Source organism: Corythoichthys intestinalis, chromosome 11 (assembly GCF_030265065.1).
Source record: "Corythoichthys intestinalis isolate RoL2023-P3 chromosome 11, ASM3026506v1, whole genome shotgun sequence".
Lineage (NCBI taxonomy): Eukaryota > Metazoa > Chordata > Actinopteri > Syngnathiformes > Syngnathidae > Corythoichthys > Corythoichthys intestinalis.
Window position 1 is genome coordinate 54005112 of NC_080405.1, and position 16894 is coordinate 54022005.

Here is a 16894-nt window from a genome sequence, read left to right on the forward strand (position 1 = left end):
TTGTGCTTATGTTCAAATGGATGATGTGAAGGTAAGAAACCTTATAATGGCTCCGACGATCACACTTTGTATATTGTGACTAAATATTGCCATACAGTTCATTTGTTGAGCTAAACGAGGTGCCAAAATGTTTAAATAGAGTTTGACCAAAGTCTGAGTAAGTTTTTATGTGTATTTTACCATTTGCATATTTATTTTGATTGTGAACTCCTTGTTCACAACACACAATTGAACATAAGTATCATATAGTGAAAATCTAACAAAGTTGATATTCATATATCTCAAAAAGTAATGTTCACAAAAAGAAAAGTGCTTCAATCTGTATTAATGAGGCCCTATTCTCACACAGTTAAACAACTTTGCAAAGAGAACTGGCATTCACAAATTCACAGTCAAAATAGATATGCAAAATACGAATAAAACTCACCCAGACTTTGGTCAAACTCTATTTAAACATTTTAGCAACTTGTTTATCTCAAACAATTCACTGGATGGCAATATTTAGTCACAATATACAAACTACGATGCAGGGAGCCATTATCAGGTGTCTTACCTTCACAGCATTCAATTGAACATAAGGTACAAGGGCGCCCACACTGGGGAATAAGAAAACTACGGCGTCAGTCAAGGGACAAAACGCAGTCGTTGGCTTGATATCTAATTAATTTAAAACTCGCCCATAGACTTCATAATGGTATTGACGGGTCAATTTGATTTAAAATCTTACAAATTTTATGAAAACGAAAACATTAATAGGGGTTTTAATATCGAGCTATTGTAAGTCGTACTAACATTTATATCTTAAGAACTACATGTCTTTCTATCCATGGTTCCCTTTAAAAAGGTGTCACTGTTTAAAAAAAATAAAATAAAAGGAGCTACCAAAATTTTCCATTAGAACAGCGTTTACATTAGCTCACTGGCTGCCATTGACGGTGATAGACATCCAATTAATTTTGACTGGATTGGACGTCTAGCGCTGTCAATGGCACTGATTCCAGAACATTTACAGCCAGTTTTTTGTGGGCATGGACAGGTCACTTCCTGTTGATTTCGACTGTTAACCAACACCAAGTTTCCACATTAAGAAAAAAAAAAAAAATCAGTTATTTCTCGCTGTGCCTCCAGTACGCTAAAAGCAACACAATCAAACCACTGGTCTAGTTCTGACTTGTCCGGAGCAAGTGAAACACAATGTTCGAAAAAAGTTGCCTTGGAGCATTGTGAGGCAGGTGCCCGCCTCCAAATCCTCCAATAATTATTCAGCCTCAACGCAGGCGACAAGTTGAAACTGAAATGAATATTGCCAGAGCATCTCCAAGCTTTGCGAGGGGGATTTTCAGCGGCAGTGTAAAGCGCCGTCTTGTGCCTCTGCATTCGATGCTGTCGGCGACAACCACTGCTATAATGATTGCTCACAAAGACAATGCTTGTTTGACAGAGTGGCGTTAAAAGTCAGGCAAATATTAGAGGAATACAAAGCAGAATGGCATAGTCGTTGCATTTAAATGTAAACGCAAAGTTCAATAACAAAGTTATAGGCTCTGAGACTGCAATGGAAGCTCAGCTTCCCTTAAAATTCAAAAAGAAGGTACAGTAATTTTCGGACCATCAGGTGCGCTAACACTTTATTTGACAGCGGCATCATAAGACTGTCATAAGACCGAATGAACCACCATGAAGCTTTGAACCAATTGGCTGAAAAGCCCTAGGGGCCCTAGGGGAAGACAGTGCCACCTGCTTTTAACACTTTTGTTGTGCAACATGCCTCCTAGCATGCATTTCAGCGCTTTGGATGTAAATAACAATCAAAATTAATAGGGTTGTTCCGATCATGTTTTTTTGCTCCCGATCTGATCCCGATTGTTTTAGTTTGAGTATCTGCCGATCCCGATATTGCCCGATCCGATTGTTTTTTTTTTGCTCCCGATTCAATTCCAATCATTCCCGATAATTTTTCCCGATCAAATACATTTTGGCAATGCATTAAGAAAAAAATGAATAAAACTCGGGCGAATATATACATTCAACATACAGTACATAAGTACTGTATTTGTTTATTATGACAATAAATCATCAAGATGGCATTTACATTATTAACATTCTTTCTGTGAGAGGGATCTACGGATAGAAAGACTTGTAATTCTTAAAGGATAAATGTGACTTTGTATATTGTGACTAAATATTGCCATCTAGTGTATTTGTTGAGCTTTCAGTAAATACCTGAAATACCTTTCTTCCACACATTGCTTCCCACGATTATTCTAATAATTGGGAGAGGGATTGTAAGGCTTTAGCCATTTATAAAAAGGCTCCAAAGGCTGCCAAAATTCACTCTACTCATATTACGCTGCCTTTTAGCTCTATATACTGTATGGGTAAAGTGGCGCCATTATAGATTAAACGCGACAATGCGTGAGTGGGTCGTGCAGCGCATGCGTTAATTGCGTTAAATATTGTAACGTGACAAATGTAAAAAATATTAATTCTCGCCGTTAATGCGATAAATTTGATAACCCTAACTTAAGCTTAAACTAAAGACTCTGGAAGAGTGTAACACATTATGTCCGTAACGTTAAATACAATTAGAAAACGATTTAATTTAAAAAAAATATATATTAAAAAAAGGCATGTCCGATATTTTTTTGCCGATTCCGATACTTTGAAAATGACGTGAACGGGACATCTCTAAAAATTAATGTTCTGTTCTAATTATTTCTTCAGTTACTGTTCCAGTTGTTTCATTTATTGCTAGATATGCTATTTGGTAACACTTTATTTGACAGTAGTGCCATAAAACTGTCATAAGACCATCATAATTATGACATGACACTGCCATGAGCATTAAAGAATGCTTATGACAGATGTCACTTTGTCTCATCTGGCAAATTATCTCACTGAATGGATGTAAACGATCCGAGCATGTCATAATTATGGCGGTTTTACGGCAGTCTTATGACACTGCTGTCAAATAAAGTGTTACCTATTAACCCAAATAAATCAACAAATAAAGCACATTGGACTATAAGCCGCAGGATTCAAAATGAGGGAAAAAAAGTAGCCGCTTATAGTCCAAAAATTACAGTAAAAAATCTATACTGTTATGAATACCGTATTTTTCGCACTATAAGGCGCATCTAAAAGCCTTCAATCTTTTCGAAAGCTAATCGAGTGCCTTATAATCCGATGTGTTTTATATATGGATTAATATTAAGTAATCATGGCATGACATTCCCTATTACTCAGCTTCATTTAGTGATGCATAATCCAACCCCAACAACTACTACTACTGCGCCTTATAATGCTTTATATAAAAACAGTTTTAAAAGAGGCCATTGATTGAAGGCGCGCCTTATATTCCGATGTGCCTTATAGTGCAGAAAATAAGGTACATGTCATCCATATCTATACATATACTGATAGAAAAATGGAACTTTGTGTTTGTGTCTGTGTTCGTTCCCTATGGACTCCAAAACGGCTGGGCGGATTTTGACGAAATTTTATACAGTTGTACTATATCTGTCTGGGAGTGTTCTTAGATGGGTTTTATCGCTTTAGGCCTCCATTTTTGTGTGTAAAATGAATTCAAAACTCCAAAAATTCACATTGAAAAAATCCCTGACTGTGGGCAAAAGACACGTCTCTTGCGATTGCAATGTCGCTGTTGGCTTTCAAACTTTACACTTTCGTGTACAAATTTAAATGTACTGATACATTGTGGCTTTAAGTACACCACAACAAGATGCTAGATTTTAAAAGTATTTACGATTTAACCGGATTAAGGGATTCAGTTTGGCTGGATATGCATACTGTAGCGACAGTTATTTATTATGTGTTACACCCGCAAGGGTTCATTGGTACTTGTGGCAACAACGACTGAGAGTATTGCTCGCCGTTGTTATGTTCCGCATGTAGCCGCATGTATGTGCAAATTTTCGTGAGTTTTCGTGCATGTTCAAGCCTCCAAATGTAAACCCCTACTGTGAACCGATAAAAATTTCACATTCGATCTAAAATACCAGATTTCCTTTTGGATTTGGAATATGGATGCAAGAGGCTTTTTGGAGCAGTTAGGCATAAGGTATCTCCTCCCCAAATTTCATTGCTCTCCGTTGAAAAAACCTATTAGGAGAGGCCTTTTTTAAAACTTCTTTCTGTCGCCACTAGTTGGCACTGTAGAGTTGATGCAAATGACCCATACAAGACCCATCAGGGTATGACTCCCAACAAACACGGGAAGTTTGGCACATATATGTTGTATATATGCCGAGTTTTTGGCGAGATAAATTGTTGACGGTCATTTTCACTTACAGTTTGGACCTCTCCGCTTCAACGAAACCTCAATATTTTTCATCAGGCACCTGAACACTGTTGAGGCTCCCCTGAAACAGGTTTGAGGTCAATAGATTTTTTTCCCTCGGAGGAGGAGCCTGTCTCATAAAGAAGGCCATTTCCTGTTCCCACTAGGGGGCGCCAGGCCTAATGGGTAATATTAAACATTAAAACTGTGCAGTAATGATCTCTTGCCTCCAGTCTTTTATTTAGCAATCCGGTCTAGCCGTCTCACCTGAATTGAAAACGAACACGCAGAGGACCTGAAAGATTGCCTCCAACAGTGTCCAATCCATTTGGACTGGAACGGGCGAATGAACAAATGCCCCTCCCAGTCCAAATGGATTGGACATCTAGCTCCGTCAGTGGCAGCCAGTGAGTTATTTGGCAAAAAATAAACTAGTGTAGGGTGGGCACCCCGCAATAAAAACATCCATGGAAATGGTGCGTGCTTTAACTGATTGGTGTCTGCGCGTTACCTAAACTAAGTGGGACGCTGCGTTGAAATGATAATGATGCCTAAAATCTCACGGTCATGAAACCCAAACAGTGACCCAGAGTGAGCTAATCTGATCCCACGTCAGCAGCGCGCCGGCTCGACGCAGCAGATAAAAACACCCGTACCGTCATCATCATCATCAACATCGCTGTCACCCTTCGCCGGCGCCTCCAGCATACCAGCACGGGTCGAGCTTTTGTGGCGTTGTCAGGCAAGCATTACGCACTATCCCGTCACCGTGCGCAGATGAGATACGATAGCGGCGTTAGCTTCATGCTCGCCGCGGGACTGGCCGCACTTGGCTTTTGCAAGAGGCAGAAAGATTTTTTTTTAATCAACGCGGCTAGCAGATGATGACGTTCCTGTGCTTGATTAGCAGTCAGGCGTGTCATTGAAGTGTTGTTCAATTCTGCTTACTTACATTTTTTCTATACTGCTGCAAATAAGTATTTGAACACCTGAGAAAGTCAATGTTAATATTTTGTACATTAGCCTTTGATTACAATTACAGAGGTCAAACGTTTCCTGTAACTTTTCAGCAGGTTTGCACAGACTGCAGCAGAGATTTTTCACCACTGCTCCACACAGATCTTCGCTAGATCAATCAGGTTTCTGGGCTGTCACTGAGAACAAGGACTTTAACTCATTTGCTACCAAAAAACGTATAAATACGTTCTATTTTGAATTGTTTCAGTGTCCCAATACGTCTTTTTACGTTTTTTTTTTCATAAGAGACATCTCTGGGTTCTGATTCAACTGAGCTCCAAAGCACAAAACTGAAAATCCATTTTAAAGCAATAAAATTGGCCAGTGGAGGGCTTTAGCGCATTTGGTAAGACCCGCAATCCGATTAAACGGCAAAGAACGGCCGGCCCGCACGGTCGGGGCAACAGCGAACGAACGAGCAGAACAACCGAGAGGACGCCCGGGATGCCAGGCGCTGGACGACCGAGCAGAACGACCGGGGCCACCAGTGCAGCGGACGATGTCGTTGAGTCCGTGCTGCTCACTGAGCAGACCCCGAAGAGACTCATAAAAATCCATCTTTATGAGCCAGGCGGCAATGAGGGAAAAGTTTATCCGGCTGTCGCTGCCATCAAAGCGTCATCTCAGTTAGTTATTCATTCATTCATTTTCCATGCCGCTTATTTGTTACTTTGCTCTATTTGTCTTGTTGTTTGTTATTTTGTAAAAGAAAAACGTTATACAGATGTTTGGGATGTAACTAAAGCAAAAAATAGCTGTGTTAAAGTCAAAGTTATGTTTGAAATGTATGCTGTCACAAAAAGCTCAATTTCTCTGTTTATTCATCAGAAATTGGAAAATTGCTCAAACTAAGCTATTTTCTAATGCTGATTTCTGAAGAATGGAAAAAGACATGAACTTTTTTTCCTGCTGAAAGAAGAGAGTCTAATCTTTGTTTTGGTGGGTTCCATGTTTATATAGTAATAGAACAGAATTTTCTGTGGGCCTTGAAAAATCAGTCAAAATCCAGTAAAACGGCCGGGAGCGAAGGGCCTTGCTCCGGTGAAAATGGCTGGGAGTGAATGAGTTAAGCTTCCTCCAAAGATTTTCTATTGGGTTTAGGTCTGGAGACTGGCTAGGCCCCTCCAGAACCTTGACATGCTTTTTACGAAGCCACTCCTTGGTTATTCTGGCTGTCTGCTTCGGGCCATTGTCATGTTGTAAGACCCGGTCACAACCCATTTTCAATTCTCTAACTGAGAGAAGGAGGTTATTCCCCAAAATTTAACAATACAGTGTCTTGGTCATCCTCTACAAAATGCGGTGCAGTCGTCCAGTCCCTTGTGCAGAAAAACGCCCCCAAAGCATGATGCTACTACCCCCATGCTTCACAGTAGGGATGGTGTTCTTGGGATGGTAGTCATCATTTTTCCTTCTCCAAACACTATGAGTGGAATTAAGACAAAAAAGACCCATTTTGATCTCATATGACCACATGACTTTCTCCCATGACTCCTCTGGATCATCCAAATGGTCTGTGGCAAACTTAACCTAACTTAACCAAATTAAACCTTCTGTGCCAGGCATGATTTTAAACCAACAGTTACCTTGGAAATGGTGGTCCCAGCCCCTTTCATGTCATTGACCAGCTCCTCCTGTGTAGTTCTTGGCTGATCCCTCACCATTCTTTGGATCACTCAGACCCCACGAGGTAGATCTTGAATGGAACCCCATGCCAAAGGAGATTGACAGTCATGTTTAGCATCTTCCATTTTCAAAAAAATGCTCCAATGGTGGATCTTAGATCACCAAGCTGCTTGGCAATTGCCCCATAACCCTGTCCAGCCTTGTAGAGGTCTACAATTCCGTCTTTGGACAGCTCTTTGGTCTTGACCATGTTAGGAATTAGAGTCTTTCTGATTGTATGGGGTGGACAGGTGTTTATTTGCAGCTAACTGTCTCAAACAGGTCAAAAAGTCAGACTCAAAAAGTCCACCTCCACGTTATCTATTTGTCAACTTTCTGAAGGCGATTAACAGCTCTTTGAGACTCACAATTCTAGCTAATAGACAGGTGTTCGAATACTTATTTGCAGCAGTAAATCCAGCATTTCTCGTTTTTTTTTTTTTTTTTTTAAAGATTGTTTCTCACAGCAGATAAGCACCTACCACAAAAATTTCAAACCGGCCTTTAATTTCAAATTGGGAGAACTTGAAAATCGCAGTGTGTTGAAATACTTATTTTCCTCTCTGTATATGAATACAGGCCAATGATCTGTATGTCTACAGGAGTAGTACCGAAACATTGTATTCAGATGCAATATTTAATTCCAAAATATCGAAACTCATTTGTTTTTGCTCGGCCACAAATTTGGTGTCATTGGGTAAATATAATTGTGCGGTATCACGACATTTTTCCTCATAAACTCATTGGCTGACATGGACGGCGGTAGACATCTAATGCTTTTGAAGTGGTAGGGCAAAATAACAAACGCTCACTTAACTACCGTAATTTTCGGACTATAAGCCGCCACTTTTTCCCCAAATTTTGAATCCTGTGGCTTATAGTCCAGTGTGGCTTATTTGTTGATTTATTTGGGTTAATAGGTAACACTTTATTTGAGAGTGGTGTCATAAGACTGTCATAAGACCGTCATAATTATGACATGACACTATCCTGGGCATTACTGAATGCTTAAGACAGATGTTATTAAGTATCATCAGGCAAATTATGTCACTCTATTTATGTCCAGCTCGGATCTTTTATATCTACTCAAAAGAGAGATAATTTGCCAGATGATACTAATGACATCTGTTATAAACATTCATTGATGCTCATGATAGTGCCATGTCATAATTATGATTGTCTTATGACAGTCTTATGACGCCAGTGTCAAATAAAGCATTGCCTATTAACCCAAATGAATAGGTAATGAATCTAAAATATATGAAAGTCTAATGTTTATCAGTACATTGCAGAAAATAATGAACTTTATCACAATATGCTAATTATTTGAGAAGGGCTAGTATAAGCTGCAGCTGTCCTCACTATATTATGGGATATTTACACCAAAAGATATTAACTGGTAACACTTTATTTGACAGCGGCATCATAAGACTGTCATAAGCCCAAATGCACCAACCATGAATCTTTGAACCAATTGGCTGCAAAGCTTCATTGCTTCAAGAAGCTTCATTTGGCCATCACTGCTCCCTTCGGAGAGACAATCAACCTCTGCTGCCACCTGCTGTCAATGCTGTTGTCGTCCAACATGCCTCTTAGCATGCATTGCAGCACTACAGACGTAAATAACAATCAAAATTCATGTTCTGTGCTAATGATTTTTTCAGTTACTGTTCCAGATGTTTCATTAATTGTTAGTTATGGTATTTGGTAACACTTTATTTGACAGTGGCACCATAAGACTGTCATAAGGCCGTCATAATTATGACATGACACTATCCTGGGCATTACAGAATGCTTATGACAGATGTTATTAAGTGTCATCAGGCAAATTATGTCACTCCATTTATGTCCGGCTCGGATCTTTTATATCCGTTCAAAAGAGAGATAATTTGCCAGTGATGATACTAATGACATCTGTTGTAAACATTCATTAATGCCCATGATAGTGTCATGTCATAATTATGATTGTCTTATGACAGTTTTATGGCGCCACTGTCAAATAAAGTGATACCAAATACCAAAACTAGCAATTAATGAAACATCTGGAGCAGTAACTGAAGACATCATTAGCACAGAACATGAATTTTGATTGTTATTTAAGCCTGTAGTGCTGCAAGGCATGCTAGGAGGCATGTTGGGTGACAACAGTGTTGACAGCAGGTGGCAGCAGAGGTTGATTGTCTCTCCGAAGGGAGCAGTGATGGCCAAATGAAGCTTCTTGAAGCAATGAAGCTTTGCAGCCAATTGGTTAAAAGATTCATGGTGGTGCATTTGGGCTTATGACAGTCTTATGATGCCACTGTCAAATAAAGTGTTACTGGTTAATATCTTGTGGTGTAAATATCCCATAATTTATTTATTTATTTATTGTAATCATCATCGGTATTATTCACAGTTACAAGGTGGCTTTGTGATATGATTAACCCGAAGAGAGAAAAAAAAAAAGGAAAAGACAAGGGCTTACGGGAGAAGCATATGCTTATCAAGTCCCGTCCCCTTCAACCAACCAAGGACGCACAGTCAATACATGGTAAAGTAGGCATTATACATTGCGATACATGAACAGCTTTTATTTTATTTTTTTTTTGTCTTCACATGAATTTTGTTCCCAAAAGTCATTGATTGGACGTAACACTTAGGTAAAGTTGTCGATCAATTGTGAGTTCATCGATTAGAGTGATTGTCAGATTTGTGTATCCAGACGTGAAGGTGTCGGCCGGACATGGGCGTTGGCTCGATGTTCGGTCGTATTGTTGAAAAATTTCTGTCCAGAGAACTCAGCGACCAGTTCAGCAACTCCATTGTACACAAATGTTACAGTTCAAATCAAGTGGGCCGGATGCACATAAGTCAGCAGTTAATGTTCTGCATTTACGACGGGGCTTATTTTTGGGGCATGCTATTTTGTTACTACTTTATCTTTGCCCCTGACATTCCTATAATTTATTTGTTGTGGGAACACTATGTTTTGTCTGTGTGTGTGCCAATTGTTTTGTAGTATTGAAGGTGAATCATGGTAGTGACTCAGAATACTATCCTTGTATTTCCTTTTAAAGGCAGTTAGTGACCTTATGCTGGTCAGTGCTGGGTCAATAGCATTCCAGAGACGACCGCCAATGTTAGTAACCGAAAATGATTTTAAGGTAGTTCTCTCGCTTGGAATTGAATTTGTAAGTTAGAAGGGAGACAATTTGAGTGGGCCTTGTACATCATCTGAACAGTTTTGAAGTGTATCAAATCATAGAATTTTAAAAGCTTGGATTTGATGTAGAGCTCATTTGTGTGTGATCTGAATGGCGCGTTGTTGATGATACGAATTGCTTTCTTTTGAAGGATCAGTAGAGGATTAAGATGTACCTTATATGTGTGTCCCCATATTTCTGAACAATAGTTGAGATATGGCAGGATCAGTGCACTGGAGAGAGTTTGGAGAGCCATCTCATCTAGCATATTTTGGGCTCTTAAGAGAATAGAAATGCTTCTGGCAAGCTTATTACGCAAATGGCTCACATGGGCCTTCCATGTTAATAAATCATCAGTTAGTACTCCTAAGATTTTGTACTCTTTGTATTGTCACATGGTTTATTTGTACAGTTGTGGTCAAAAGTTTACATCCACTTTTGAAGAACATAATGTCATGGCTCTCTTGAGTTTCCAGTTATTTCTACAACTCTGATTTTTCTCCGATAGAGTGATAGGAACAGATACTTCTTTGTCACAAAAAAACATTCATGAAGTTTGGTTCTTTTATGACTTTATTATGGGTTAAAAAAAAGTGATCAAACCTGCTGGGTCAAAAATATACATACATGGATCCGAAAAGGCGAATCATTGACTTGAACAAGTCAGGAAAGTCACTTGGAGCCATTTCAAAGCAGCTGCAGGTCCCAAAAGCAACAGTGCAAACAATTGTTTGTAAGTATAAAGTGCATGGCACTGTTTTGTCACTGCCACGATCAGGAAGAAAACGCAAGCTATCACCTGCTGCTGAAAGAAAATTGGTCAGGAGGGTGAAGATTCAACCAAGAATCACCAAAAAGCAGATCTGCCAAGAATTAGAAGCTGCTGGAACACAGGTGTCAGTGTCCACAGTCAAGAGTGTTTTGCATCTCCATGGACTGAGAGGCTGCCGTGCAAGAAGGAAGCCCTTGCTCCAAAAGCGGCCCCTTAAAGCTCAACTGAAGTTTGCTACTGATCACATGGACAAAGATAAGACCTTCTGGAGGAAAGTTCTGTGGTCAGACGAAACAAAAATCGAGCTGTTTGGCCACAATGCCCAGCAATATGTTTGGAGGAGAAAAGGTGAGGCCTTTAACCCCAAGTACACCATGTCTACCGTCAAGCACGGTGGTGGTAGTATTATGCTGTGGAGCTGTTTTGCTGCCAATGGAACTGGTGCTTTACAGAGAGTAAATGGGAAAATGAAGAAGGAGGATTACCTTCAAATTCTTCAAGATAACTTAACGTCATCAGCCCGAAGATTGGGTCTTGGGCGCAGTTGGGTGTTCCAACAGGACAATGACCCCAAACACACATCAAAAGTGGTAATGGAATGGCTAAATCAGGCTAGAATTAAGGTTTTCGAATGGCCTTCCCAAAGTCCTGACTTAAACCCCATTGAGAACTTGTGGACATTGCCGAGGAAACAAATTCCATGTCAGAAAGCCATCAAATTTAACTGAACTGCACCAATTCTGTCAAGAGGAGTGGTCAAAGATTCAACCAGAAGCTCGTGGATGGCTACCAAAAACGCCTAATTGAAGTGAAAATGGCCAAGGGACATGTTACCAAATATTAGCGCTGCTGTATGTATATTTTTGACCCAGCAGATTTGATCACTTTTTTCTGTTCACCCATAATAAAGTCATAAAAGAACCAAACTTCATGAATGTTTTTTGTGACAAAGAAGTATCTGTTCCAATCACTCTATCAGAGAAAAATCAGAGTTGTAGAAATAACTGGAAACTCAAGAGAGCCATGACATTATGTTCTTCACAAAAGTATGTAAACTTTTGACCACAACTGTATGTTTAAGTGCTCCTTGAGACCTTTTCTGCCAAATAGCGTGTATTTTGTTTTTTCCAGATTCAGAGATAATTTATTAGCGTTGAAGCATTGTTGCAATTTTGCTAGTTCGACATTTATTAGCTTAGTTAGACCTATCAAGTCCTTCCCTGAACAAAAGATATTGGTGTCGTCCGCAAAAAGTACCATTTTAGTAGTTTAGACACTTTTAATATAGTGAGGACAACTCCAGTTTATATACCAGTGCGGTTTGTCTATGAACAAATGTCGTTTTCGTGTCAAATTTGGTGGGCGGCGGCTTATAGTCAGGTGCGCCTTGTAGTCCGAAAATTACGGTAGTTCAGATGGATTGGACGTCTACTAGAGATAAACTATTTGGTGGGAGCGGTGCATCTTAGCTAAAAGAAAAATACATTTTTGAACTCATTGGGTGATTTGACTGCACTAGACGTCCAATACATCTGAAATGGGAGGGCTGGCGCCGACAATTTTAGACATTTGGTTTTTGTGTATTCTGTACAGCATTCAGACTCCCGATAGGAATTCATTTTGAATGTGACAAGCTCCGACACAGGATAAGAAGTTTCGATAATAGGAACCTGCTGCGCTGGGTTTAGTCTCATCTGGGCTTCTCTTTGGAGAGGAAGAAACAACAGGATTCCTGTGACCTAAGCTAAGGCAATTTCCCCCAAAAAGGGAAGAAATCCATCTTTACATTTCTAGGGAGGTTGATAAAGTGACAGAAGTGCTGCGGGTTGAATTGTGACGTTCCTGGGAAAAATGAGGACCACTGAGAAATGTGATCCAGCTCGACAAGTGGCTGCAGGTCGCTCCCTGAATGTGTGTGTGTTCATGTATTTGAGCGCGTTTCTTGTCCCGCAGGCTCCAAAAGCCCAAGTGCTCCCAATCAATCACCATTTTGGTCAGATTTATGTCAGCAGAGGAACTCAAAATCTTCCCACTACCACTAAAACAACACTAACAATAAATTGTTAGCGCTTGAGCACGGAACTGAAATTGCTTCGTTTCTTCGTCATTACTGTTTTCGAGTCAAATCAATCGACATTTTGAGCACTTACCCCATACTGCAATGGCCAAAAATTGCTGGTGAAACTCAGCTACTACACTGCAAAAACAAATAGCTTGAAAACTAGTTAAATTCTCTTGTTTTCAGTGTAAATCTGTTAGAAATAAGTGAAATTATCTACCAGTGCATCACATAAATTTTACTCAGATTTCTTGAAATAAGGAAAAATAGCTAGTTAAACTTTAACAGACTTATTTTAAGCAATTAATTAGTATATATATCTTAAAAAAAAATAGAAATGTTAGGGCCTCCAGCCCCTGAGCCCTGCTCCTCCTCGTGTGTGTGTGTGTGTGTGTGTGTGTGTGCGTGTGAGTCTTGATTGCAGGATTGGGCAGATGGGTGAGCCTGGGACCAGGTGCAGTCAATCATCATTAGCAGCCTACTTAAGCCAGTCCCTGGCATCACTTCATCGCCAGATCAACTACTCTACTTGACGAATTCTACATTGCCTGCCTGCCTTGACAACTTACCTGGTCACTCAACAACTGCCACCTGACTTTTTGGACACAGACCACCTTTGTATTCTGCAATAAACATTTGTCAACTCTACCACCTTGCCTTCCTCTCTGCATCTGGGTCCCCCGCTCACCCAGAAACATAACAGCTTGATCTGGCCAAAGAATGGACCCAGCAGAGACCAACCCGCTCCGTCGCCGAGTGGCTGCCCAGGATGGCCTTCTGGAGCAACACAGTGAGGCGATCACAGCCCTCATGAATCAGGTGCGCGGCTTTGCCGAAACCCTTAATCGCCTCCAGGCTGGGCTCTCCTCCCTTCAGGCCTCCGAGCGCACTCCGCCCGTTATAGACTTGTCCAACACAGCCCCTTATGCCCTCAGAGAGCCGTTCGTTCCGGCACCTGCTCCTTATTATGGAGACCTGGGGACTTGTCGAGCATTTTTGATTCAATGTGCACTCGTCTTCACGCAGCAGCCCCGCATGTATGCTTCCGAAGAAGCAAAAATAGCATACCTTATCGGCTGCCTTCGGGGCTCCGCTCTCGAATGGGCCACGGCAACATGGGAAGGGCGCTCTCCCGCCTGCTCCTCCTTTGACGCCTTTACGGAGGAAATGAAGAGGGTGTTCGATCACCCTGTGCGCGGCAGGGAGGCGGCGAAGCGTCTCATGTCGCTCCGGCAAGGCACAGACAGCGTAGCCGAATTTGCAATCCGCTTTAGGACGCTTGCCGCCGAGAGTCGCTTCAACGATGAAGCACTCCAAGAGGTCTTCCGGGGTGCACTCCATGACTCAATCAAGGACGAATTGGCCGCCCGTGATGAGCCAGCCGACCTTGACCAGCTCGTTAGCCTTTCTATCAGGCTTGATTGTCGTCTCCGTGAGCGCAGCAGGGAACGTTCGAGGGTTCCAGTACTGCTGACTTCGTCTGCCCTGCCACATACCCCGCTCCGCCCTTCATCCCAGGGGGGACACTACTTTCCAGCTGCGTCGCCCCCTAGTCCTGGGTCCGAGCCGATGCAGCTGGGCCGTGCCCGGTTATCCACCGAAGAGAGGGAGCGCCGGCGGGGCGCCAATCTGTGCCTTTACTGCGGGGGTGATGGCCACTTTGTCGCCAATTGCCCACTGCGGTCAGGCAGGAGGACCACTACACCTCCCAACAAGGTCGGCCCGGTGAGTCATGATCAAACCGTTACCACTGTTCGTTTGAAGCTTTCTGCCATGCTTTGTTGGAAAGATCAGTCCATGCCGTCATATGCCTTCATTGACTCTGGTGCAGACGATAACCTGATCGACCGCACCCTGGTGGATCAGATGGGGGTCTCCCTGCTGCCCTTGAAAACCCCCATCAAGGCTCGCGCCCTCAATGGCGACTTACTGTATTGTGTCACTCAGGAGACTGCGCCATTGTCCTTGGTACTCTCAGGAAACCACAGAGAGGTAACAAAGTTTTATGTTTTCGAGAATCTACAGGTGCCCTTAGTTCTCGGCCTGCCCTGGTTAAAGACCCACAACCCCAACATTGACTGGAGGAGGGGCAGCGTAGCGGCTTGGAGTGACTTTTGCCTAAATAATTGCTTAGGATCTGCTGCCGGTGTCGCTGTTGCGCCACCAGCTCCGGAGCAGGTCGACCTGTCCCTCGTTCCAGCCTGTTATCATGATCTTGCTCCTGTTTTCAGCAAAAGCCGCGCCAAGACGCTACCACCTCATAGGCCCTACGACTGTGCCATCAACTTGAAGCCAGGGGAGCCTCTACCCAGTGGTCGGCTATTCAACATCTCACGCCAGGAACGCCAAGATATGGATAAATATATTTCTGAATCTTTGGCTGCGGGCATAATCCGTCCCTCTTCTTCACCGGTGGGGGCTGGCTTCTTCTTCGTGGGCAAAAAGGACAAGTCCCTGAGGCCTTGTGTGGACTACAGAGGCCTAAACAGCATTACAATCAGGAACAGGTATCCACTCCCGCTCATTGACTCTGCCTTTTCTCACCTTCATGGAGCCTCATTGTTCACCAAGCTCGACCTGCGCCAAGCCTACCATCTCGTCCGCATTCGTGAGGGGGACGAATGGAAGACTGCCTTTAATACTCATCGCGGCCACTATGAGTATTTGGTGATGCCCTTTGGCTTAACTAATGCGCCTGCTGTCTTCCAGTGCCTGGTCAATGATGTCCTGCGGGACATGATAGGCAAATTTGTGTTCGTTTACCTGGACGATATTCTTGTGTTTTCCGAATCCCCCACAGCTCACGTAAACCACGTGCGGCAGGTGCTCCAGAGACTGCTTGAGAACCAGCTGTACGTCAAAGCAGAGAAATGTGAGTTCAATGTCTCCCAGACCACATTCCTCGGCTTTGTCGTTGCTAAGGGAAAGCTGAAAATGGACCCTGCCAAGGTGACGGCGGTCGCTGATTGGCCCAGACCTACAACGCGGAAAGGACTGCAGCGCTTCTTGGGCTTCGCAAACTTCTATAGGCGATTCATCAGGGACTACAGCCGGGTGGCCGCCCCCCTCACAGTCCTGACCTCACCATCTACGCCGTTCACGTGGACGTGTGCAGCTGAAGTGGCATTCAGCGATCTCAAGAAAAGGTTCTGCTCCGCACCTATCCTTTGTCACCCCGACCTGACTCGCCGGTTCATTGTTGAGGTGGACGCTTCAGATCTTGGAGTGGGAGCCGTGCTCTCTCAGCGCTCTGAGGATGGCAAGGTACACCCGTGCGCCTTCTTTTCCCGCAGGCTCTCAGCGGCAGAGCGCAATTATAGCATTGGCGACAAGGAGCTCTTGGCGGTGAAGCTTGCCTTGGAGGAATGGCGCCACCTCCCGGAAGGGGCGGAGCACCCTTTCATCATCTGGACTGACCATCGGAACCTGGAGTACATTCGGTCGGCCAGGAGACTAAACTCCAGGCAGGCGAGATGGGCTCTCTTCTTCGACCGTTTCGCCTTTACTCTGTCTTATCGCCCAGGATCGCAGAACACCAAGCCAGATGCTCTGTCACGCCAGTTTGCACCTGATAGTGAAAGACCAGAGCCCAAACCCATCCTATCCCCGACCTGTTTTGTGGCCAGTCTCAAGTGGGAGATCGAGTCGGTGGTCAAGCGAGCCCAAGTACAACAAGCAGACCCAGGTGGAGGCCCCAGGAACCGTTTATTCGTGCCAGATTCCGTCAGAGCCCAAGTATTGGAGTGGGGGCACTCCACACCCTTGACATGCCACCCTGGCGTGCGTAGAACATTGGCCTTTATTAGACGGAGATTTTGGTGGCCTTCCATGGAAGGAGATTCAAAAGCCTTTGTGGCTGCTTGTACAGTTTGCGCCCGGAACAAAACCTCCACCAAGTC

The 16894-nt window shown here is 43.0% G+C and overlaps 1 protein-coding gene across 3 annotated transcripts in view; it reads right to left on the bottom strand.

Moving 5' to 3' along the window:
- The window catches only part of fat2 (FAT atypical cadherin 2), a 309284-nt gene that overhangs the window by 218015 nt on the left and 74375 nt on the right, over positions 1-16894 (bottom strand). The window lies entirely within an intron of this gene.